We start from the raw sequence: 24,405 nt of genomic DNA on the forward strand, positions 1-24,405 counted from the left end.
ATCTCTTCGCCTTCTCTCGGAAGATACTTTTGTCCTTTTACCATGATGACCCTGCTGACATCAGACAGATGACTTTCTGTAATATGAGCCTTAGGAACAATTACACGTTTCTCCCAACACTGCAACAGTTACCACCTAAGGTGGCAACCTTTGAAAAATAAGTTTTGCAGTCCTTCAACTCCAACAAGGGATCAGCTAGACGCCCCTTTTTCAATCTGACTAGGGAGAAGGAACGGTGCTCACAGGAATTGGGATCAGATCCACGCACTGTTATGAAGCCAGCCGACTAGGGTGCAGCAACAGTAGTTATGGATGCTGTGATGTACTGTGCTGAGTGTCTGCGCCGGCTACAGGACACCAAATACTACAAGCCGATCGCACGTGACCCCACACCTAGACTTCAAAAAACCTTCTCCAACATTGTCAACAAGTCCACAGAGCCTGGCTGGATCACTAAGAGCGAGACAGAGTTCCTGATTCCTAGCCACCCCAAAATTCCGGCATTTTATATCCTGCCGAAGATACATAAAGCCCAGAGACCTCCACTGGGCTGTCCCATCATATCGGGCATCAGTTCTATTCTAGAACCCCTGTCACAATTTGTGGATTGGTTCCTCAGGCCAAAAGTAGCTAAGATGCCATCGTATCTTCAGGATACTAAACATGTCCTCTCCTTTTTGACCACCATTCAATTTGATTCTGATACACACCTTCTGGCCTCCTTTGACGTTGAGGCGTTATATACCAATATCCCACAAGCCGATACCCTCAGGACTATTGAAGAGCTTCTGGTGCATAACCCTTGTAGTGACCAGACTCCAACATCTTTCGTTATGGACTGTGCCACCCTTGCCATGAGAGAGAATTTTTTCTCTTTTAAGGACCAACTCTACTGGCAGGTGACTGGCACTTCTATGGGCAGAACCTGTGCCCCTAGCATGGCCAATCTATACATGCACTGGTTCGAGGAAACTCACATTTATCCAAAGGCGAATCCCTTCCACAGCAAACTTGTGCGGTTGAAGCGATAGATCAATGACATTTTGGTCATCTGGGAGGGCGACCAGACTTCTCTGCAGGATTTCTCCCTCTGGCTTAACTCCCTGAATGTCCATCTCAAATTCACATATGAGTCAAGCAAAGAATCTCTTCCATTCCTTGATCTTAGACTTTATCCCAAAGAGGGACAGATATACACGGAACTGTACCATAAGCCTATGGCTCTCAATGCCCTCCTTAACTATAAAAGCTTTGATCCTCAAGCCCTCTGGGACAACCTCCCGGTGGGGCAATTTTTGCATCTTAGGAGGAGCTGTAATGAATTGGCCAGATACCAGGAACATGCCAACAATCTCAGCGAGAACCTCCATGCACGACAATATCCTTCTCATTTGGTGCGCAGAGAAAATAAGAGGGCCCGCAGTAATAATCGGGAAGCACTGTTAGAAACCTACACCAAAGCCCCCTCTGATCGCCTGGGGTGTGTGAGCACATGCAGCCACCGGAGTGACGCAATCAAGAAGGCAGCCAGTTCTAATTGGCACACACTGAATAAAGGCAGGAAGGTTTGTGAGAAACTCTTGTTTGCCTTCAAACGCAGTAGGAACCCGAGCAACATTCTGGTGCACACTAGACCACGTCAGCCCCGTACTGCAGACATTCCACATGCTATCTGGACAGGCGCACCCATACAAGGCCACTTGTATGCTAGGTGATACCCCATGGCATGTACGTGGTGTGTCACCTAACAACATGGAGTATACAATTGGATCTGGGACTTAAAACACCCTGGAAGGTTACCAACCACACCAATTGTAACTCTGAGGCAGTCATCTACTTGATCCAGTGCCCCTGTAATCTGAAATACGTGGGAATGACTACCCGCAAGGCCAAAATAGAATGATTGAACACAGGAGTTCCATCAAGCGCAAGAAATCTAACACATCCATAACCCTGTCTCACATTCCTTTTATCCTCTATCCTGTAGGGCGTAATGATAAAGTTGTTGTCCCTACGGAGATAGTTTTAAACACACAACTTTTTTTGTTGCACTGCCCCTCACTTTCACCCGTGAGGTATTGAAATCCTACGTGTTTTTTACAAAACACTCCTGCTTCTTCCCCGAGGGGAAGTTGTAGCCCACACTTGGTACCTTGAGTTTTCAGTGTGTTGGAGGAACCCAATGATGAAGCATGTCACCCTCGGGTGAGTGAGGGTTTTCGTCCAAACATGCTAAGTGCCCTCCTCCTGCCACAGCCTTTGCCTAGTTGCATCCCACTGCCCTATATCTTGTGTGAGTAACATTTGCCTGGGAGTAGTATAGGATTGATTACTCTATTCTGTAGCGTATACTTCCTTTTGACCCCCTGTGTGAGAGTTACACCCACTGTACAGTCAGGGTCTCATGGTGCATTCAGAGTGCAGTGGGGGTCCCACAGGGTGTGTGTCCTCAGCCTACAGTGGGGGGGCCCACAGGATGTGCCCACCCAGCAGCGTGCAGTGGGGGTCCAACAGGATGTATCTACCCAGAAGCGTGTAGTGGAGGTCACACAGGGTGTGTGTCCCCAGAGTGCAGTGGGGTTCCCACAGGGTGTGTGTCCCCAGCGTGCAGTGGGGGTCCCATAGGGTGTATCCACCCAGCGGTAAGTGAACAATTATACCCCCTGAAGTGCTCACATCCATCAACGCAGCAGCAGGTGTCTTGTCTGCTACAGTCATTGTCACTCTCACGATGCCCGCCAGTCATGCACACAGATGACGTCACTGCGCATACATGCCCCCGCACCTGGCTGGCGCACACCTGTCAGCAGCAGGTTGCCTAGTGGCTGCTTCCAGGGCCCTCTCTGGGGTTCTCTCGCACTATTTGCTGCCCTATTGTGAGGCCGTGCCAGTATTTACCCAACCCTTCTGTCTCTGGCCCTGCCCCCAAAAAGGTGAGGAGGCATGCAGGGCTACATGGTGAGCAGGCAAGAGGGGCTACATGGTAAGCAGGCAAGAGGAACTGCATGGTTAGCAGGCATGCAGGGCTACATGGTGAGCAGGCATGAGGGGCTATACGGTGAGCAGGCATGCGGAGCTACATGGTGAGCAGGGATGCAGGGCTACATGGTGAGCAGGCAAGAAGAGCTACATGGTGAGCAGGCAGGAGGAGCTACATGGTGAGCAGACATGCGGGTTTACATGGTTAGCAGGCAAGAGAAGCTACATGGTGAGCAGGCATGAGGGGCTACATGGTGAGCAGGCATGAGGGGCTACATGGTGAGCAGGCAAGAGGAGCTACATGGTGAGCAGGCATGAGGGGCTACATGGTGAGCAGGCAAGAGGAGCTACATGGTGAGCAGGCATGCAGGGCTATATGGTGAGCAGGCAAGAGGCACTACATGGTGAGAAGGCGTGCAGGGCAACATGGTGAACAGGTGTGTAGTGCTACATGGTGAGCAAGCATGAGGAGCTACATGGTGAGCAGGCAAGAGGAGCTACATAGGGAGCAGGCATACTGGGCTACATGGTGAGCAGGAATGCGGGGCTACATGATGAGCAGGCAAGAGGAGCTACGTGGTGAGCAGGCATGCGGGGCTACATGGTGAGCAGGCAAGAGGAGCTACTTGGTGAGCCGACGTGAGGAGCTACATGGAGAGCAGGCATATGGGGCTACATGGTGAGCAGGCATGCAGTGCTACATGGTGAGCAGGCAAGAGGAGCTACATGGTGAGCAGGCATGCAGGACTACATGGTGAGCAGGCATGTAGTGCTACATGGTGAGCAGGCACGAGGAGCTACATGGTGAGCAGGCAAGAGGAGGTACATGGTGAGCAGGCATGCGGGGCTACATGGAGAGCAGTCATGCGCAGCTACATGGTGAGCAGGCAAGAGGCGCTACATTGTGAGCAGGCATACGGGGCTACATGGTGAGCAGGCAAGAGGAGCTACAGGGTGAGCAGGCATGAGGAGCTACATGGTGAGCAGGCATGCTGGGCTACATGTTGAGCAGGCATGAGGAGCTACATGGTGAGCAGGTATGCCGGGCTACATGGTGAGCAGGCATGCAGATCTACATGGTGAGCAGGCAAGAGGAGCTACATGGTGAGCAAGCATTTAGTGCTACATGATGAGCAGGCATCAGGAGCTACATGGTGAACAGGCAAGAGGAGCTACATGGTGAGCAGGCAAGAGGAGCTACATGGTGAGCAGCCAAGAGGAGCTACATGGTGAGCAGCCAAGAGGAGCTACATGGTGAGCAGGCATACAGGGCTACATGGTGAGCAGGCATGCGGGGCTACATGGTGAGCAGGCAACAGGGGCTACATATTGAGCAGGCATGCAGGGCTTTCAAGTACGGGCATCCTAGGTGAAAGCAATTATTTGCCCACCTCTTATTGGGGATTTCTGAAACTGTTCAGTCTGCATCAGACCTAGACTTGTCCTTGGTCCGAAGCCACCCTGTCCTGGGATCTGCCTAGTTGCTTGAAACCCCGAACCAGTCCCAGAATGCTTGTTTCCGGTCCAAGGAGGACCTGGCTTGGCAGTTCGGGCTGGACTGTTCCCATGAGGCACAGGTTCAAGACTGATTTGCCTAAGGCCAGGTCTAAGCCGGGGTGGCATGGTGAGCAAAAGAATGATGGATTTAACCCAGATCTCTTGACTGGGATTGAATGTTTTGATTTGTTCTGCATTCCGTCCATCAATTGTGTGTCTTTTGCTTTCTCTCCCTAAGTGCGCCAGGTATGCCCAGAGTGGGTTCTGGGCTCACTGTGCCACTAGAATCAAGCTATCCTGGCTGAAGAGGGGTGAAACCCCGAAACCGGTCCTAGGATGCTTGTTTCCGGTCCAGAGAGGACCTGGCTTGGCAGTTCGGGCTGGACTGTTCCCATGAGGCACAGGGTCAAGACTGATTTGCATATGGCCAGGTCTAAACTGGGGTGGCATGGTGAGCAAAAGAATGATGGATTTAATTCAGATCTCTTGACTGGGGGTGAATGTTTTGATTTGTTCTGCATTCCGTCCATCAATTGTATGTCTTTTGCTTTCTCGCCCTAAGTGCGCCAGGTATGCCCAGACGTGGGTCCTGGGCTCACTGTGCCATTGGAATCAAGCTATCCTGGCTGAAGAGGGGTGAAACCCCGAAACCGGTCCTAGGATGCTTGTTTCCAGGCCAGGGAGGACCTGGCTTGGCAGTTCAGGCTGCACTGTTCCCATGAGGCACAGGGTCAAGACTGATTTGCATACGGCCAGGTCTAAACTGGAGTGGCATGGTGAGCAAAAGAATGATGGATTTGACCCATACCTTTTGACCGGGGTAGAATGTTTTGATTTGTTATGTATTCTGTCCATCAATTGTGTGTCTTTTGCTTTCTTGCCCTAAGTGCGCCAGGTATACCCAGATGTGGGTCCTGGGCTCACTGTGCCACTGCAATCAAGCTATCCTGGCTGAAGAGGGGTGAAACCCCGAAACCGGTCCTAGGATGCTTGTTTCCGGTCCAGGGAGGACCTGGCTTGGCAGTTCGGGCTGGACTGTTCCCATGAGGCACAGGGTCAAGACTGATTTGCATATCGCCAGGTCTAAACTGGGGTGGCTTGGTGAGCAAACAAATGATGGATTTAACCCAGATCTCTTGACTAGGGGTGAATGTTTTGATTTGTTCTGCATTCCGTCAAATCAATTGTGTGTCTTGTGCTTTGAACTTCATGAAGGCACTGTCTCTGCTCCACACCCTGCAGGGTCCCAAGAATCCTTTCCAGTGGGAAGGAACTGTCACCCCAGTCCATTGACCAAGGACGTCCTGTGTTAGTGCCTTCTACCTAAGCCTGGGCAAAGCAGTACGCTACGCTCGCGTAGTTTGCGAAGTTTGTGCTACTTCGCACCACCCAAATTGCACGTAGCACAGTGCAAACACGCGTAGCGTAGTGTTGCGTAGTGCAGCGGTCATTTTTTGCTTGCTCGCGGTCCTCAATATCAAGTTGGCGCCCGTGAGCAAGCAAAATGACATCCTGGCGAGACTTTTTCCTCGTTCGCGATCAGCAACATCAAGTTGGCGATCGCGAACATGGAAAATAAACCTCCCGGCGAGATTCTTAACGCGAGGAGGTCAGGTTTCTCATTGCCAATGGTCGCGTGTGCTCGCGAACGCTCGCAATGAGAAACTACCAGTCCGTGTTGAGAAAGCTGCAGCTCGAGTAAAAATCTACTCGAGCGGCAGAAAACCACAGCTCGCACTGTGCAAGATGCCGTTTTCAATGATTGCACAGTGCCGGTTGCTTGTCCGCACTGTGCAATCATTGAAAATGACATCTTGCACAGTGCGAACAGGGTACTACGCAGTTCGTGAAGTGATACGCGTAGGTCGCGTAGTGCGAAGTGCACTTTGCGTAGCTTCGCGTAGTGCTACTTCGTGAACTACGCCCAGGGTTACTTCTACCTTCCTTGTGCTTGAGCCTAGGGCACTAAGTAGGGTTAAGCCCCAAGCCAATTCTTTCCCTTCCCTTGGGCTTGCCTGGAAAGTCATTTTTTCTTGAGTATTAAGACCCCATTTGGGGCTTACAGAACCCAGGGGGAGACACACGTAAGAGTTTGCTGCTCTGGCTGCCCCGCCGGTCATCTGGTTGGCCAGCCACCAGCTGGTTATCTGACAGCCTGGTGACCAGATGGCTTGCCTGACCTGGTGACCAGAGTTCCCAGGCAGCAGCTGAGAAAGAGGCCAGCAGTCAGAAGGATCCTCCCCGGAGCCACCCACCAGATTCTTGCCTCCAGGTGACTCCACTGGTGACCGCTCTGTCTGGTCATCCTGCTGACCAGGGAGAGCTCATGTCCCCAGCCCTGCACCCTGTGACGTAAGGCAGGAGGGAGAGACCCCTTTGCTATTCTGTATGTGGTGCAGTAAGCCTCCCATGGGCATGCACCCCATTTATTCCGGCAGCTTGGTGTCAAATGGTACAGGCCAAGTGAGGTTCGCCAGCACTGCAGCATCGTTATGGTTTAGCGGGTTTTCTGATTGAGAGGCGTTCAGTTATAATACCGCAGACGCCAGCTACGCCTTACTGGCTCCTCGGCCGAGCACATACACCAAATGTTTGAACCTTTAGTTCCTCTCGTACTGAACAGGATTATTATTGCAACAACACATCATCAGAGGAGTAAAACTGACCGGTCTCTTGACGGACTAAACCCAGCTCACGTTCCCTATTAGTGGGTGAACAATCCAACGCTTGGTGAACTCTGCTTCGCAAGGATAGGAAGAGCCGACATCAAAGAATCAAAAAGCGATGTTGCTGTGAACGCTTGGCCGCTATGAGACAGTTATCCCTATGGCAACCTTTCTGACACTACATCAGATTTTTCTAGTTCACATTTGACTGTTTTTTAAATGAGGTTCCTTGTCTGTTAGCCAACCACATCTTTTAGTTTGAATAATGACTAGCTCTAGAGTCTTTTTTCATGTCTTTTAATTCTTATGTACTTTGTTTAAGGACATGCACGTGACTGAATTCTTTTACAGACATCTTTGCAATATCTGCAAAGCGGGAATGATAGATTTCTCCCGCTGGATATTGTTACTTTAGTGTTCATGGCATTCACTCTCAGCATAAGTCAAGCTATGTATTGAATTTCGTCTGGTGACATGCACTTCGTAATCCAAATGTTTGAGGTTGGATTATTTTCAAAATGTTTTATACCATCTCCATTGTACAAGAAGATTTTTCCATTTTCTCAAATTCTTCTTTTCTCCAATCATAAGATGCTAACAGCTCCAAAGAGTAGTCTAGGAATCTGCGGCTGACAGTTTTAGATTGTGAGTTTGAAAATGCAGTCAGTTTTATCATTTATTTATTTCTCCTGCGTACAAGTAAGAGTGAACAATGTGAAAGTCTGGAACTTTTCTGAAATATGATTTTTCACTTTGTTGATTCGTCTAGTTGTATCCAGCTTTGGTATATCTAAGCCACTATTCGACCTTTTGAGAACAACAGACCAGTGCTTGCATATATGAGTGGGTCGGGATAGTTCTTTGCGTATTTCTTTATTGTCTGGTCGAATTCAATAAGAGTCTTTGCTTCTCTGTCTGCCATTTCCACTGTGAATAATAGCTTAGGAACCAGGTATTGACTGTATTTTTTTATACTTTCCTGTGGGCCTCAGTGTTGTTTTAGCCCATTCTGTTAGTACCTCATTTATTTTGTTGTTTTTAGTATTACCTGTGTGAGGTTCAAAGTTCAATCCAAGCTACCTCTCACTGTCACCTGGATGTATGTTATCAATATTTTGTTTTTCAAATTGCCATTGTTTGTAATTATTCATCTGATTTTTGTCTTTTTGATGAGTTATGAAAAACCCATCTGTCTTTTTGACCTTTATTTTTAGAACTGTTGCTTTGCACATGATCTCTACATTGGCTCTCACACCATCCCGTGTGTTACCGAGTAGTGCTATGCCACCTGCAAAGGCTAAATGTGTGGTTTGATCAATAAATCCATCTGAGTCAAACGTAAATCGATCGCTATTTTTCTGAAGATCACATGTTTGAGGGTCCATGGAAATATTAAACAACAGTGGAGATAGTGAGTCACCTTCTTTGACCCCAGACTTCATTTTCATTTCTGGAGTAGATTCATTGCTGTTTCCCTTGAATTATGTAGATGACTCTGTGTATAAGTCTCTTATTAGATATCGCATGTATGACAGAACTCTTTGTCTTTTCTGGACTCTGTGGGACATGATAGCGACTGACAGAGTCAAATATTGTGTTAATGTCTCTGAACACCGCTGCAAGCGCGTGTTTTATCTTGCGTGCCCCTTTTATGATATTCTGTAGGCGTGTCAGGTTTTTGAGACAGTCTCGCACTTTCATGAAGCCTTTCTGTGCTTTATTTGAGTTTATGAAACTAGTGATTTTATTTGGTCGTGATTTTTGTTAGTAACTTCATGACGCTTTAGCAATTGTGATCGTCTCCAGTTGCTTATCTTGGCAGCTCTTTTACTGGAACAATATTGGGAGTTAATATTGATCGGTTCTTTTTGATACATTCAGGAACTCTCCTCATTTCTAAACACGTTGGTAGTATTCTTGGCAGCAAGCGGGATTCTTTCTGGTGAACATTGTACAAATCATTTAAGCAAACATTATCAGTCTCCACTGTTTATTTTTAAATTTGCTTCCTCAAATGAATGTGTTATTTTAAGAACTGTGATTTCTTTGCACAGATGTCTGTAGTGCCACACTTCTGTGATTTAATCAATTTGGACAAAGTTTGTGGTTTTCTTGTTTTCTTTTTCAATAACGTCTTTTTGATATTGATGGCAAGTTGCCAGATCGGTCATTAATTATTCTGCCAAATTTCTTTACATCTTTCATAAGCATTGCCTGATATTTTTTAAAGCTGCCTTTTCATTTTGCATCTCGCTTCTTATGATTTTCATTCATCTTTACATCTTCTTCTCTTTCTTGGGAACGTTACTTTGAACTGAAACAGGTTAGTTCTATTCTTGAACAGTGCTCGTAATCTCAGCACCATTTTTGCTCGATGTTCCACTTCGTTTTTGGTTGGTTGGGTTGGTGGATGGACATCGCTGGTATTTTCTGTGATATAAATCACAATTTCTTCCATCAAGTCCATGCCAGTTTTGTGATCCAGGGGATTTTTTGAATGTTCAGAGATTGCTGGTTCATCATTAATGTCGCTTTCAATGGACGGATGGATGTTCGATGCAAATAATTTTTGTTTTTTTTGTTTTTCTCTCTCAACATCTCGTCTGTTTGCAGTTTTTACTATTCAAGTGCAGAACTATAAGTGAATTTATATATTTTTTCTTTTCAAATACTGTTTCCAATTCAATTAGCAGCGATATTACGTCTTTTTGTGCTGTTGTGAAGGTTTGCCGCATGCTAGCATCATTTTGTCCTTTTGGTTCTACATGTCTTGCATGCTGTGACACCATCATTTTTGTGGTGAATTTCAAATCATGAACGCTTCGTAGGAATCGTAGCTCTCCTTTCCTTTCTCTACCTTTGCATTTGGCATGGTGACATGCAATGTTGTGAAACCAGGCTTTGAAGGTTCCCTTAGCGTCTCCGCAATGATTGCAATTGGATTTTTTGTTGGGATATTTCCAATATGTCACTTTCTTGATGAAGTCACATTTCTTGACTTTGAGTTTGTCAGTCACCTCAGAGACTTCTGGAAGTTTCTAAACTCTTGTTGCATCTGTTATGCTTTTTATTGATGAATCTTCAAGTTTGATGCTTTCACTGGGGTCGATCATTTCCTCATTATTGCTTAATACGGGGGGTGAACATGGTGACAACGTGTTCTTCAATTCAATGCCATTCATTATTTTTATATTGGAGCTGGGGTTTCAAATTGACAACATTGGTAAGGAGGTTAATGATCTGTGGACGATATAGCACATCTTTTTGCCATCTGAATCAGATTTTTGTTATCCAGGAACTGTCCATTCTGGGATTGTAGAGCTGCCATTGCTTTCTATCATTGCCACACCCATGATAGATATATTGTTTGGGCTATCTCTATACACTTCTCCTCAAAGATATTAGTGATAGAGAGATAGTTACCACTACCACTGAGAAGACGTTAAGAGAGTCTTAGATACTTCTGCCATTTACATGTGCTTCATTGAATTACTTCACTTTGACATTCAGAGCATTGGGCAGAAATCCCATTGCATCAACACCTGCCTCTGACCTTTGCGATGCTTTGTTTTATGTAACTGTCAGATTCTCTTGGTCCGCACCAGTTCTAATACAGCTGCTAGGCGCTAGCCTAGGTAGAATGTCAGCCCGCACCCCAGGGAGGGGCATGGGGAGAAGCGACCACCGCAGCTGGGGCAATCCAGAGGAAGGGCCTAGCTCACATCCACAATTGCTGTCAGCCCTGAGGGCAAAAGCTCATCCAGATGCAGGGCACGCCCAACCACACTTCGCACCCTAACCCGACCAAGCCCTTAGAGTCAGTTCTTATCCCGAAGTTACGGATCTGACTTGCTGGCTTCCCTTATCTACATTGTTCCAACATGCCAGAGGCCGTTCACCTTGGAGACTTGCTGCAAATATGGATAAAGCCTGGTGTAAGATTTACACCCTTTCCCCGGGATTTTCAAGGACCAACGAGAACTCATCGGACATCGCGAGGAGCACAATGCTTTCCAAGGCTTGGGCCCCTCTCTTGGGGTGAACCCATTCCAGGGGACCCTGCTCTCCACAAAGAAAACAAAAATATCCCCAGGGCTCCTGCTGACTTTTCGAGGATCATTTGTGTTACAGCACTGGACATCACGAGAGCGCCTGTCTCTGCTACTCTGGGTTCAGGTATCTGAATCATCGCACAAATAAGAAGGGCAGAGAGGTACTACTCCTTTTCCATCCTCCCTGTAATTAACCCTGGGTGGGTAACTCCGCTCCACCATCGGAGTTTGCGAAGATTTGCCTACTCTGCGCTCCGTTGCAAACGCGGAGGTAGGCAAAACTATGCCTATGTGGCAGAGTGGAGTTAGCCGCTCCCTCCCCCTCCCAAATTCTTTAAAAATTAAAAAAGAAGCCACTTACCTGTGTGTCTGCCGCCTCCCCTTGCCTGACCGCTCTCCTTCCTGCTCCTGGCGTCCTACTGTAATTAAAAAAACACTACTATTTTTTGAATTACAGAAGGATGCGAGAAGCAGGAAGGAGAGCGGCCAGGCAGGGGAGGCGGCAGACACACAGGTAAGTGGCTTCTTTTTTAATTTTTCAAGAATTTGGGAGGGGGAGGGAGAGGAGCATATTTCTACTGAATTTTCTTAAACTCCCTGGAAATACGCATAGAGGCAATACGCCTGCTACGCCCAGGGTTACCTGTAATGCTCATACAGTAACCACAAAACGAGGAAAAGGAGGGAGAGGTGGTTGGCCAAGATACCACCCTTCTCTATTAGAAAATGTGGGGTTAATTTAAAGACTGCCCTCGCCCACTAAATAGTGGCATGCTTCATCATGTGGCTGCTACAACATCCCTGTGCAGACCAATGCCTGGGATGGAGCAAAGGAAGGGGAGGACATATCAAACATAAATGTGTTGGGATCCACGCAGTAATTAGAAAAACAAAAAGACAGTGATTGTGTAAGTGTAAAACTAACTCAGAGATACCCTTCCAAATTTGTATTCCTGGGTTCCCTGGATAGGATTAAAAATTAAAAGATCTGAGATGGTATAGGGGAAATTAGGACCCCATTTCTCTCCTATACTGCTTAATATGTCGACATGTTTCGGCCTCTACTACCGCCCATTAAGGGTCATTTGGCCTTCCTCAGGACTAGTGATCCCAATTGGTACACATCCCTTTCCTGGTGAATAACCAAATATCTTGCCCTGATTGGAGGCATAGAGAGGACAAGAACCAGGGGGCATATTATCAAGCACGGCGTTAAAATTATCGCCCCTTTAGCGGCAGAAAACTGCCGCTAAAGTGGCGATAATGGGCTTGATAATATGCCGCAGAGAATTCCAATAGAAGCCCATGTTGATACCAGAACATGGGCTTCTATGGGAATTCTCAAGGGCATATTATCAAGCCCATTATCGCCACTTTAGCGACAGTTTTCTGCCGCTAAAGCAGCGATAATTGTAACGCCGTTTCTTGATAATATGCCCGCAGGTTCCCCCACAATGTCAAAGTAACTCACCCATTTTCAGTAAGCATGTGGAAGCTCAAGCGGCGGGGGTAACTTCTCCTCCCACCCCTTGAAGCGGATCAAACTGGCTTTGAGGGGCACAACATCTCCAGGGTTTACTTGTGGCCCTACTCCTTCTCATTAAAGCTGCCTAGCTGCCCAAGAGTGGCCACTCCTCAGTCACTCAAAACCCAGGTGGGCCAGGATCGGGCACGTGAGGTCTCATGTGGTATGGCCACTTGGGGGTCCTAGCACGAGGAAACACTGTTGAAACTGTTGAAACCACAACTTCAGCTGCAGATTTTTGAGTGCTCAGAGAACTCCTTCTTTAACATTTGTTGTACACACTCGGGCAAGAAATGATTGCACACACTCAAAGATTGAAACCAAGACTCATTATTTTGTTATTTTATTTTTAGAACCAAGAGGATCTCAGTTGTAGGTAAGTAACAGTTTCCAGAATAGAAATACTTTTCAAATACAGTAGGTATTGTGTTGTAAAGGCCTAGAAGTACGTTACAGGAGTGTTAAAAATACTTTGGCAATGTCGATCAAAAGTAGCAAACTAAGCAAATGCAAGAGATAGACATTTTGTACAATAGGCAGAACTGGAATGCAATCCTAAGGAAGAAAACAGTTATATGCAATTACAGGTAAGTACTCGACTTACACATCCAGTCTTCAGGGGTTTGAACCAACAAGGCAATGGCCACTTCCCGTGGCACGGTGACCGCTATTGCCCAGTCTTCATCGTCAAGTATAATGCCATCTCTTTCCCATTTGTCCCGTACCTACAGAAGGGGTTCACCGGCGTGATTCACCAACTTTTTGTAAGTGAGTGAAATAGCCTTTGTCGGCAAATAGCCATCCAAAATTCTGTCCTCAAGAGGTGAGGAGTCAGGGGGGTTACTCCCTTCCGGAGGCACAACTGTAGTGTGTGTCGAACCTGCATATATCTAAAGTGTTCTGTGGGGGCTAGATCATATTCCTGTTGCAAGGAGGGAAAGAATTTAACCTCACCCTTCACCCAGAGGATCCCAATCTTTGAAATACCTATAAGGTCCCATTTGTCGAAGCCTCTAGATGCCCACAGGTTACCAAGTAGTTCTGAATCCCATAGTGGGGTGGCCAGTGTTGCTTTACGTTCCCATCCCAGACTTCTGTTAACCGCATGCCAAATATGCAGCGAGTGTTTAGTTGGTCCAGTCAGGTGGCGTTTCCCTGTGCTTGAGTAAAGCGCTCTGTTATAATTCCTTCCTGGCAATAGCCACCTATCCATTGTCTACACCGGATCGTCTGCCTGTCTATACGTGCCGTGATTAATGGTCGCCAGATGCGCTGCCCAGTAGTGTTTTTAAGGTCAGGGAGGCCGATACCTCCGTCATACCAGGTGAGATTCAGTTTAGGAAGCGCTATGAGCGCTTTCCCACTCCAGAACAAGCTGCATTGCAGGCTCTCAATTTCTTTAAAAAAACTTGCGGGGACTAGATCTAACGAATTTTGCAAAACGTAGAGAAAACGGGGCAAGGACATCATTTTAAATAAGGACGCCCTGCCCAACAAAGAAAGTGGGAGTGTCTTCCAGCTTTCCATATCTCTCTTCAATTTCTGCTGGGGTTGGGACAGGTTATGAGCAAATCTACTTGCGGGGTCAGATGTGATATAAATGCCTAGATATTTGAAGCCCTGTGTGGTAACCTGTACCGGACAGTTCCTGAGAAGGCCAGTGAGGGGTCCTTTAAGGACATATGACACAGATTTAATCCAGTTGATCGAGTATCGGGAGTACCTGACAAAGATTGCAAAAATATCTAGTACAGCTATGAGGGAGGCCTTAGGAGATGGCAGAAATAAGAATATGTCGTCTGCATACAATGAGATGCGATCCTCCCATGTGTCTGCCCACCTTAGTCCTCTTATCACCGGGTCCCTCTTCACCCAGGAGGCCAAGGGTTCCAGGGCCAAAGCAAACAAAAGGGGGGAAAGAGGGCACCCCTGCCGAGTTCCTCTGCTCAGGTTGAAGACTTCTGATTTTTTATTGTTTACAACTACCTGGGCTAGAGGCTTCAGAGAGAGGAGCTGTACCCACTGGATGAATCGGGGGCCAAATCCCATTTTCTCAAGGACCGCAAAGAGATAAGCCACTCGAGTATATCAAATGCCATGTGGCGTCCAAAGATACCAGTATCGCCTCCTCCTGTATAGTTGCCACCCTCCCCATTACTCCATGCACTCTGCGTAGATTCAAAGCGGTGTTACGCTGGGGCATAAACCCAGATTGGTCCGGGTGCACCAGATTGTTAATCACCTTGACCAGTCGAGTGGCGAGGAGTTTAGCCAAAATCTTAGGCTCAGCATTCAGTAGAGAGATTGGCCTTTAGGAGGCACAATCTGTCCGAATCTTGCCCTCCTTGTGGATCATCACTAGAGTCGCTATCCTTTGGCCACGTGGCAGTTCCCCCCCCTTCTTTACTCTCCTCAAACATCATACGCAAGTGAGGAGCAAGTATTTCTGGTCTAAGTTTGTACAGTTCAATCGGCAGACCGTTGGGTCCCGATGCCTTCCCAGAGTTAAGACCCCTGATCGCCTGTGCAATCTCATCCGTTGTGAGTGCACCCTCCAGATACTCTAATTCAGGAGCTGAGAGCTTTGGTAGTGTGATATTGTGTAGGAGGTCAAGGGAGTCTTGTAGCATGTATGGTTTTTGCGAGGAGTATATCTGTTCAAAGTGGGCTGCGAATGTATTGGGTCAGAGCTTCTTAAATCGAGCAGGCAGAGACTTTTCTGGGCTTACAGGACCGCATTCCAGGCACTTTTTGACATGGCGTGCCGGGGAATGAATCCCAGGGTCAGGGGCTTCTGCCTTTGGCCCTGTCAGCGCTCCGACCTGTAGCTCAGTCTGAGCTTCTTACACCGGGCAGGCAGGGGAGACCTTCCAGAGCCCGAGGGACACTGTCCTGGGCACTTTGTGCCATGGTGGGCTGTGAAAGGGAACCTATGGCTGGAGGATTCCAATCCCAGGACCCACCTGAGCTCTGTTTCCACCTACGGCCTCCCAAGACTCTGACCTTCATCACAGTCAGAGCTTCCTAAACCAGGCAGGTAGGGGAGGTCTTCCCAGGCTCGGGACCCTGTCCTAGGCACTTTGCAAAACAGCGGGAAAGGGAAGGGAGCCCAAGTCTGCGGGATTCCACGCCCAGGCCTGCTGGAGCTCTTACCAGAGACCAGTCAGAGCTTCTCAATCCGGGCAGGCAGGGGAGACCTTCTTGGGCCAGCAGGATCCTTTTCCGGGCACAATGGCAAGCCAGTGAATGGAGTCCAGGGCCAGCGGCTTCCACCCCTGAGCATTCCAGAACTCTGACCTGGGGACTGGTTTAAGCTTCATAACTTAGGCAGGCAGGAGAGGTCTTCCCAGGCCTACGGGAGCCAGTCTCAGGCACTTTGTGGCACAGCAGACTGGGAACGGAAGCCCAGGCCCAGGGCTTCCATCCCAGGGACCACCAGAGTTGGAGGCTTCTACCCCAGGGCTGGAGGATTCCACCCCAGGGCTCACGGGAGCTCTGACCCAGGGCCTTCCCAGGCTGGTAGACCTGCTAAATGGGCACTTTAGGACACAGCAGCCTACCGTAGAGAGCCAAGAAGGAGGTGCCTCCATCCATAGGCCTGCTGGTGCTCTGACCTGTGGCCTGGTCAGAGCTTCTTAACCTGGGGTGGCAAGGAGAGCCATCCCAGGCCAGCGGGACCCTGTCCCAGGCACGTGGCAACACAGTCGGCCAGAGAAGGGGGCCAAGGGCCATGGGTTTCCATGGCCATCCTGCTAGAGTTCTAACCCGGGTTCCTGTCAGAGCTTCTTAACCCGCATAGGCAGATGAGAACTTCCCGGGCCAGCAGAACTCTGTTCCGGGTACTTTGCAATATGACGGGCTGAGGAATGGAGCCAGGGACCTGGGACTTCTATCCCAGGGCCCACCAGAGGTCTGACCCAGGACCCAGTCAGAGCTTCTTACCCGGGCAGGCAAGGATGGCCTTCCAGGGCTGGCACAGCCCTGTAACTTTGTTACACAGCGAGCTGGAGAACGGAGCCCAGGGCCGGTGATTCCATCCCCGGGCCCACTGGAGCTCTGGAGTAAGCCCTTGTCAGAGCTTCTTAACCTAGGCAGAGAGAGAAGGCCTTTCCAAGCCTGCGGGACCCTGTCCCACACACTTTGGGACAGGACAGGCTGAAAACGTAGCCTAGGGTCGGAGATTTTGTGAAAGTCTTATTATTCGACAGCTGCGAGGAGCTAGGTGCTGGTGTGGACCGGACCCCAAAATACAGAAATTGTATGGGGTTTTTATAGACTGTAAAGATGTTGTACAAATAATACAAAGTCAATGGGCCATTCGCCCGCATAGGTGCTTACCAAACATGTATACAATAATTAATCTATAATCAGTGAGGGTCATATAGGGGCTTCAAGCTACAGCAAACTAGGATGAGGCAAGCAACAGCTTGTCACATACACTTGTAACTTGGTCATTTCTCAAGGCCTTGCAGTTACATCAAAACTACATAACTTCAACAACAGGTATTGTGTAATAAGCCAACAGTAAAATATGCAGCTCAAACCTGTGGAAATATACAAGGAACAAATGGGCTATCAACTTTGACACACTTTGCAGGGCTCTTCTATTGAGTGTCACAAAATGGAACGTAACATAAAATGGATTCCACACGTTCTCCCTGGGCCTACTGAAGCTCTGACTTGGGGACCGGTTAGAGCTTTTTAACCCAGGCAGACAGGGGAGTTTGCAACATGGTGGACCAAGGGCTTCCACTTCAGGGCTCACAGAAGCTCTGATACAGGTCCCAGTCAGAACTCTAAACCCAGACAGGCAGAGGAGGACTTCCCCGGCCAGCAGGACTCCATCTGGTCACTTTATAACACACTAGACTGAGGAAGGGAGAGCAGGGCCTGAAGCCTTCAACCCGGGGCTTGTCTGAGCTCTGACCCGGCTCTTGATCAGAGCTTCTTATCACAGACAGACAGAGGATGCCGTCCCAGGCCAGAAGGACCCTATCAAGGGCACTTTGCGACACGGTGTCTGGGGGATGGAGGCAAGGCCAAGCGCTTCCACGAATAGGGCCTGGTCAGAGTTTCTCTACCCAGGCAGGCAGGGGAGGCCTTTCCATGCAAGCGAGACCCCATCCCGGGTACTTTGCAATTTAGCGCGGCAGAGAAGGAAGCCCAGGGCTGTGGACTTCCACCACCAGGGCCCACTGCAGCTCTAACCCAGGGCCCAATCAGAGCTTCGCCAGCCAGCGAGGAGATGCATTCCTGGTCCTGCTGGACTCAAATCCCAGGCACTTTGCAACATGATGGGCTAGTGGCTTCCACCCAGGACCTGCAAGAGCTCTTACACTGAGCTCGGTCAGAGCTTCATAACCCAGGCAGACAACGAGTGCCTACCTAGGACGGTGAGAACCTGTCCTGGGCACTTTGCGGCTCATCGGTCCAGGGAAAGGAGCACAGGGCTGAAGGCTTTTACTCCTGGCACTGCTGGAACTTTAACCCGGCACCCGATCCGACATTCATCACTGGAGCAGTCAGGGAGACATCCCCAAGCCTGAGACCCCGTCCTGTTTATGACATGGCAGCCGTGAAAGGGTGTCCAGGGATGGAGGCTTCCACCTGAGGGTGTGCCGGAGCTCTGACCTACAGCCCGATCAGAGCTTCTTAACCCAGGCGGGCAGGGGAGACATTCCTGGGCCTGCCGGACCCTTTCCTGGGCACTTTGGAAGATAGTGGGTCAGTGCACGGACATGAGGCCCCAGGGTCCTTACCCTTCGGCCACCAAAGCACAACCCTTTTGTATAGGCCATGCACACTGAGTGACAGAGAGGGACATTTGAGAAAAAAGATCCAGCGTCCTGGAGCCCTGACTAGGCGAGACGTTTCAAGGAGCTGTCACTGGGACTTCCAGGGTAGCTTAGAATTCTGAACTTGGAGTCACGTAAAGGAAGTGGTGTGTTTGGTTTACTTATTTTAAGTACAAAACTTTACCAGTGACGTTGACATGGCACATTTTTCACCACACATGTAGGAGTTATAAACTACCCCTAATTGTGCCAGACGCTACAATGGTCACCCACTGGCAGGAGCCTACTCCATGGCACAGCTGGACACACCCTACAAAACCCTTTCAGTAACATTGCACTGGCTGTTTTTAATGCATTTGTTGTCTTTGATAGTTTTAGAGCACTTTACAGATGAACAAGAAGATAGGTGTTGAGGGGCTTATTTACAAGGCCCTTGCGCCAGCGTACGTCACTTTTCCCATGTTAAAAATGACGCAAAAGTGGCGCAAGGGGCTTGTAAATAAGCCCCAGAATGTTTATAAAGTCAGGATAAAAGAGGAGTGCGTAAAGTCCAAAGCCCACAGTGTCCTTGGGACAGGAGGACTTTACATCCCTTCTTAAAAGTTGCAGGGCAGCGGGCAGACCGCAGAGCTGTTGAGTCCTGGAGGAGCTGCCAGAGCAGAAACGCCGCATCCATCTCTCTGGTTTAAATGTGGGAGTCTGGAGGAGGAGGAGGAGGAGGAGGGTTCTACATTTCTAAAACACTGGGCACCATCAGAAGTGTGTAATTAGTCAGCCATAAAGGATGGAGTGGATGTGTGTAGGACTTGGTGGGACTTAGTGGTCGAGGCAGTCTGTCTTGTGCTCTAGTTTCAAGCGAAGCCACTGTAGTGGGACCAGGGGTGATGTGGTCAAAATTCTTGCATCCAGAGGCAGCCGTGTGTAGCACTGCTTTAAGGGGGGAGGATTGTTGTATCTATAAGACAATGTAAGGGGGGGCAAAACTGGCCTACAGATAAAAGTGCTAGGGCCACCTATGAAGGTTACATCTAATATAACAGAACAACATAACATAATATAACAACATATTCTTGAAATGCTTATATATGACTTGCGCGTAGATATTTATGTCTTTATGCATATCTACACTTACACACGAAGTCAAATGTCACTATTTTAAGCAAACAATGCTGCTTTGCACTGAAAGGTACTTGGACAAATGACTTTGTGTGACAAGGTACAGGGTCTGTTTGGTTTCTGTACCATTTCTGATGCCTCTCTACAGACACTACAGGGAGACATATGACCTTTTGGGGACCAATGGCAAGTGACTTAGCAAAATCCTGTATGGAAAGAACAACCAATTGGAATATAGATGTTAAGTCTTATTTTGAAATAAAATACAGAGCACCCCAGAGCAGTATAAGGGCCTCATTTACAAGCCCTGTGCGCCACCAGAATTTGCACACTGCACGGCCATAAGTACAAGACCTTGTAAAGCCACCCTGAATGGTTTTACGTGGCCTTGTAGATATGGACTGAGGCAACCCAGCACAAGTCGCTGCATTGCTTCACCCCGCGATAGGGAGGCGTGCCACGGCAGTGACGGTGGGTGTTGCCGCGCAACACTCATGGCATTTGACACATTTGGAGGTTGGTGGTATTTGGCTGCGACTCCATGTTACCTGCATAATAAGGAGAGGCCTAAACTCAGCTAACTCCACCGGTGGAGTGCAGGAGAGTAGGATCTGCTTCTTATGGTTACCCCCACTTTTTGCTGATGTATCACTGTTTTCGACTTACACTGACTGGGATCCTGCTATCCAGGACCCCAGTCTAGCTGCTTTTGCATCTAAATTGGTTGCATGTACTTTAGGTGCACTCCAGATTGGATACTGGGGTACCCTTATCAGTCCCTAGTATATGGTATACTTTGTCCCTAGGGCATAGGTACCCCAGAGGCCTCCCAGGTGCTGAAGCATGTATTATGCAACCCCTGAGAGACCATTCAAACTGACACCACAGGTCTGCTAATGCAGCCTGTGTAAAGTGGTGCATGCACCCCTTACTTAGATATAGGTTCACTATATCTATTCTAAATCACTGCACATATATACCTATCAGTCAACCCTTTGGCAAGCCTTATCAATCCTGAAGGCAGGGTGCTGGGTTTCATGTGAGAGGGTGCCCCTGCATGAGCAGAGCCCCTTTGCAGCCTTCGGAACCTCTTTTCCGGGGTTGTTTGTAATGCAGCCACCCATATATATTTAAGTGCATTATAACCTCGCGGTAAATGCTAACTTTAAAACGGCTACTTAGAAACATGTAGTGTTTGCTGTCAAACACCTTGGAATCATACCTCCCCACCAGCAACTGGCAGGGGCGGTATGATTCAACCCTTCTAGAGGGACTTATGTGAAACACCGGTACACCCGGTACCAGCTTTCTTGACCTGGGCATCACAACATGGATGCTGCCAGCCGCAGACACGAGTCTGCCCTCCTGCTGCTGAGCCAAGCTCGAGCAGGGGAAGTCTTGACAATAGGTTTCCTGTCACAGGGAGGTGTGGCCACCTCCCTGACAGGATTTAGTGTATTGGGGCTGGGTGGGTGCACTCTGAGAGTGCCAGAAAGTCTGTACTGGGGACACATTTGGTATACCTGTGCATAGTCCAGCTCAAACTGGTTCAAGGAGCCATTTGCTCCTGCTCTGGCGTGAAACTGGACAAAGGACAGGGGTGTAGCCACCCCTCTGCCCTGACCCTCCCATAGGTGAGTCCCCAGAGTTTGTCCCACCCCTTCCTTGGGTATAAACTAGGAACCGTGACTACAGGACTTTAGATTTTACCTGGACTAAACTCAGCTACAGAAACCAAGTACTTTGACGATCTACACTTCGCTGGACGACTGAAGAATCTCCCTTGGAGGAAAGGAGTTACTCCCCTGCAGCAGAAGGCACCTAAACGCATCTGACCGGTTTGCATCTCCTGAGCTCCTGAGGACTCCGAAGATTTCTGCAACACACGAGGAGGGTTCCCGAGGTCTCTGAGGTCAATCTCTTCTCTCAGAAATTCTGAGACCAGTATCCCTCATGGGGACCGTGCAACCTGAACCCCTGTGCACCGTGTACTGTTGCAGAAGCATATGCTTTGTGGGGATCCCTGAGGCTGTGCTTTGGGCTACATGTAGTCCTGTTCCCGAGCAGTATTTCCACTGAAGATTTTCAACCTACACTCCACGAGTGTTCCGTGGGCTGGTATTTCGTGATCCAGCTCTAGGTCCCTTCGCGATCCCAGGTCAGTTGGCCTGTGGGTCCCTGTGAAGGTAACTTTGACTTTACTTGGGCTTTCCTGGTTGCTCCAGACGTGCCCTGACTCTCCATTGCTTGGAGAGTCCCCAGGACCTTGCTGGTCCTCACCGTAGCTTGTTTCCTTTTCCCGCGTGGGTTGCAGTTGCCAACGCTTCTTGGTGTTCGATCTGGACACTGACCCCCCCAGCACTCGACATTCTTCGTGGGACAGCTCACCTCCGGACTTTGGTCATCATCAACGTCTCCTTGTCCTCGTGGCTGCAGAGTCAAGCATCCTATCTTCTCACCTGAAGCCCCCGACATCGGTGGGCATTCGTCTATCGTGCCGGTGATCACCCTAAAGTGACCCAGACTCTGTCCCCTCTGCTTTCAGGTTCTTCTCACCTCGGATCCAGGCTTGGATTCCATCGAATACTTTTCATCTTCCCGGCAGCAGCACTTCTTCACATCACACCATTGAAAAAGACGAAGGTTTCCAACACCACTTGACCCCTATGCACCCGGCTCCTCTGAGATAGGTAACATGGGTATCTCGTTACTCTCAAGAGTGCTGGCCTTAGAACCTTCTATGTTCCAAGGGGTTTGCTTAAAGTCCTCTCTGAAGTGTCCTTAAACTCTAAAATTACAACTGCGACTTTCCCATGGGATTGTACGTAGCTTGCGCCTGTGTTCACACACTGCACCCGTCCTCCGTGGGTCCCCTGTGTCACTACTTTGGGTGGTTCCTTGGGGTCCCAGTGATTCTACATGCTCTAGACACTGTGTCTAGTTAATTTGTGGTTGTTATACCACTTTCTTAGTATATGGTTCGGTCTCCCCCTGGAGCCTGATGTGTATTGTGCTATTTACTGTCGTTCTATTCATTTAAAATGTTGTGCTTTGTGCTCTAATCTTATAAAGAGATTAGTAGAGAGTGTTTAGTAATAAATACATACATTTTATATATCTCTTGTGTGGTTCTCCTTTCATTTGGTCATTCATGAGGTTCTGATCTGGTAAAACAAGTTGCTTTACATTCCTTCGAGACTTAGCCTGAAGGCTGCTCTCCACAGCTACCACTAGGATAGCTTTCTATAAAGGTTGTCTTTAACCTAATCATCAATAAGGGTTGTTTGGACTGGTACAAGGTGCCCACTTTAATTAGTGGTCAGCATATACCAGGCCAACTTCTCACATGGAGAAGATCTATTGCCGAGAAGAAAACAATCGGAAGAACCATCATCTTTATTGTATCTGGGCAACCCTACCAAAATAAAAATAAAAGGTACAATTTCTGTGTAAGACGTTCGACTTTATGATGTACTATATCAATTTTGACTTTTTATGTATCTCGAATTGAATTGCAATAAACATGTATTCTTAGATGACTTCCAGGAGAAACCTACCTATCCAAAAGGCTCCTTAATACAGTATTTGAAAGAGGGCACACGCCTCGACTTCTCTATCTTATGCTTATAACCCAAAACCTCTCAGGAAAGTTAACGTTTGTTGAAAGATGTTGTTAAGAAGACTTCGGCCTTTGACATAAACAGTAAGATACCATCAGCATTAGCCGTAAATTGAATGTTTGATTTCTGACAGTGAATCATGAAAAATCCTCAGAACTTCCAAGCTGAACAAGAAAAGGTTCTAATGCCAAGAATAAAAGTATGGGAGATAAAGGACAGTCCTCTCTAGTACCTCTTTTCTGGGTAAATTATGGAGACTTAACTCTCTTAACAGATAATTTCAGAAAAGAATACAGCAGAGAAATAAGCCCAGAAATTCAGGCCGAAAACATTGTCATCTCGTGCATTATGCAGTCAGAAAAACTGCTCCAATAGTGTCTTTGAACCCAGAAGATTTATGAAAGTTCTAGGGTTATCTGCTCTATTCCATCCTTAATGAATCTGGACTGATCTATTCCAATAAGATTAGGGGATTAATTGTCTAATCTCAAAGTTAATGCGGCAATAAAACTCTAACAAGCAGCAGGAATGAGTGAACTTGGTCTATAGTTTTTACAGAAGGAGGAATCTCTCTTTCTTTAGGAATAATACATAACATGGCTTCTGTAAAAGAACCCTCATTCATATTCATGGAAAATAATGATTAGTATTAACCCCTTCGGTGCCCGCCCCTTTCCCCGCCCAGTGCCGCGCCTTTCATTAGCGGGCGGAGTTCATGACGAGCTGGACTCGTCATGGGCACAGCGCCACCGCAGCCCATGACGAGTCCAGCTCGTCATGGGCACTGAAGGGGTTAAAAAAAAGCATAAAGAGCAAAATATTTGGGTATTACAAATATAATGCAACTGTAAAACTGTTTAGACCAGACACCGTGCCTACTGGGAGCTTATTTACTGCATCAAAAATTATTCCATCTTAAAGATATTGTTTACTAGAGATAGGTCAATACCATCTGAAGTATTTTTCTTTAACTTGCCAAAATAGGCATCCATAAATTCTTCTGAGGGAGTAATTTCAAGAGTGTAAAGGTTCCCAAGAGGAGTTCACTATTGACTGTTCTTTCTAGGAATTAATGACGTTTGCTAGCAAGAAACCTGATCTGTTCCTCACCATAGTATCGAACACTGATTTTAAGAAAGCAATCACAGACTTTTT

Source organism: Triturus cristatus, chromosome 3_1 (assembly GCF_964204655.1).
Source record: "Triturus cristatus chromosome 3_1, aTriCri1.1, whole genome shotgun sequence".
NCBI classification, from domain to species: Eukaryota; Metazoa; Chordata; class Amphibia; order Caudata; family Salamandridae; genus Triturus; species Triturus cristatus.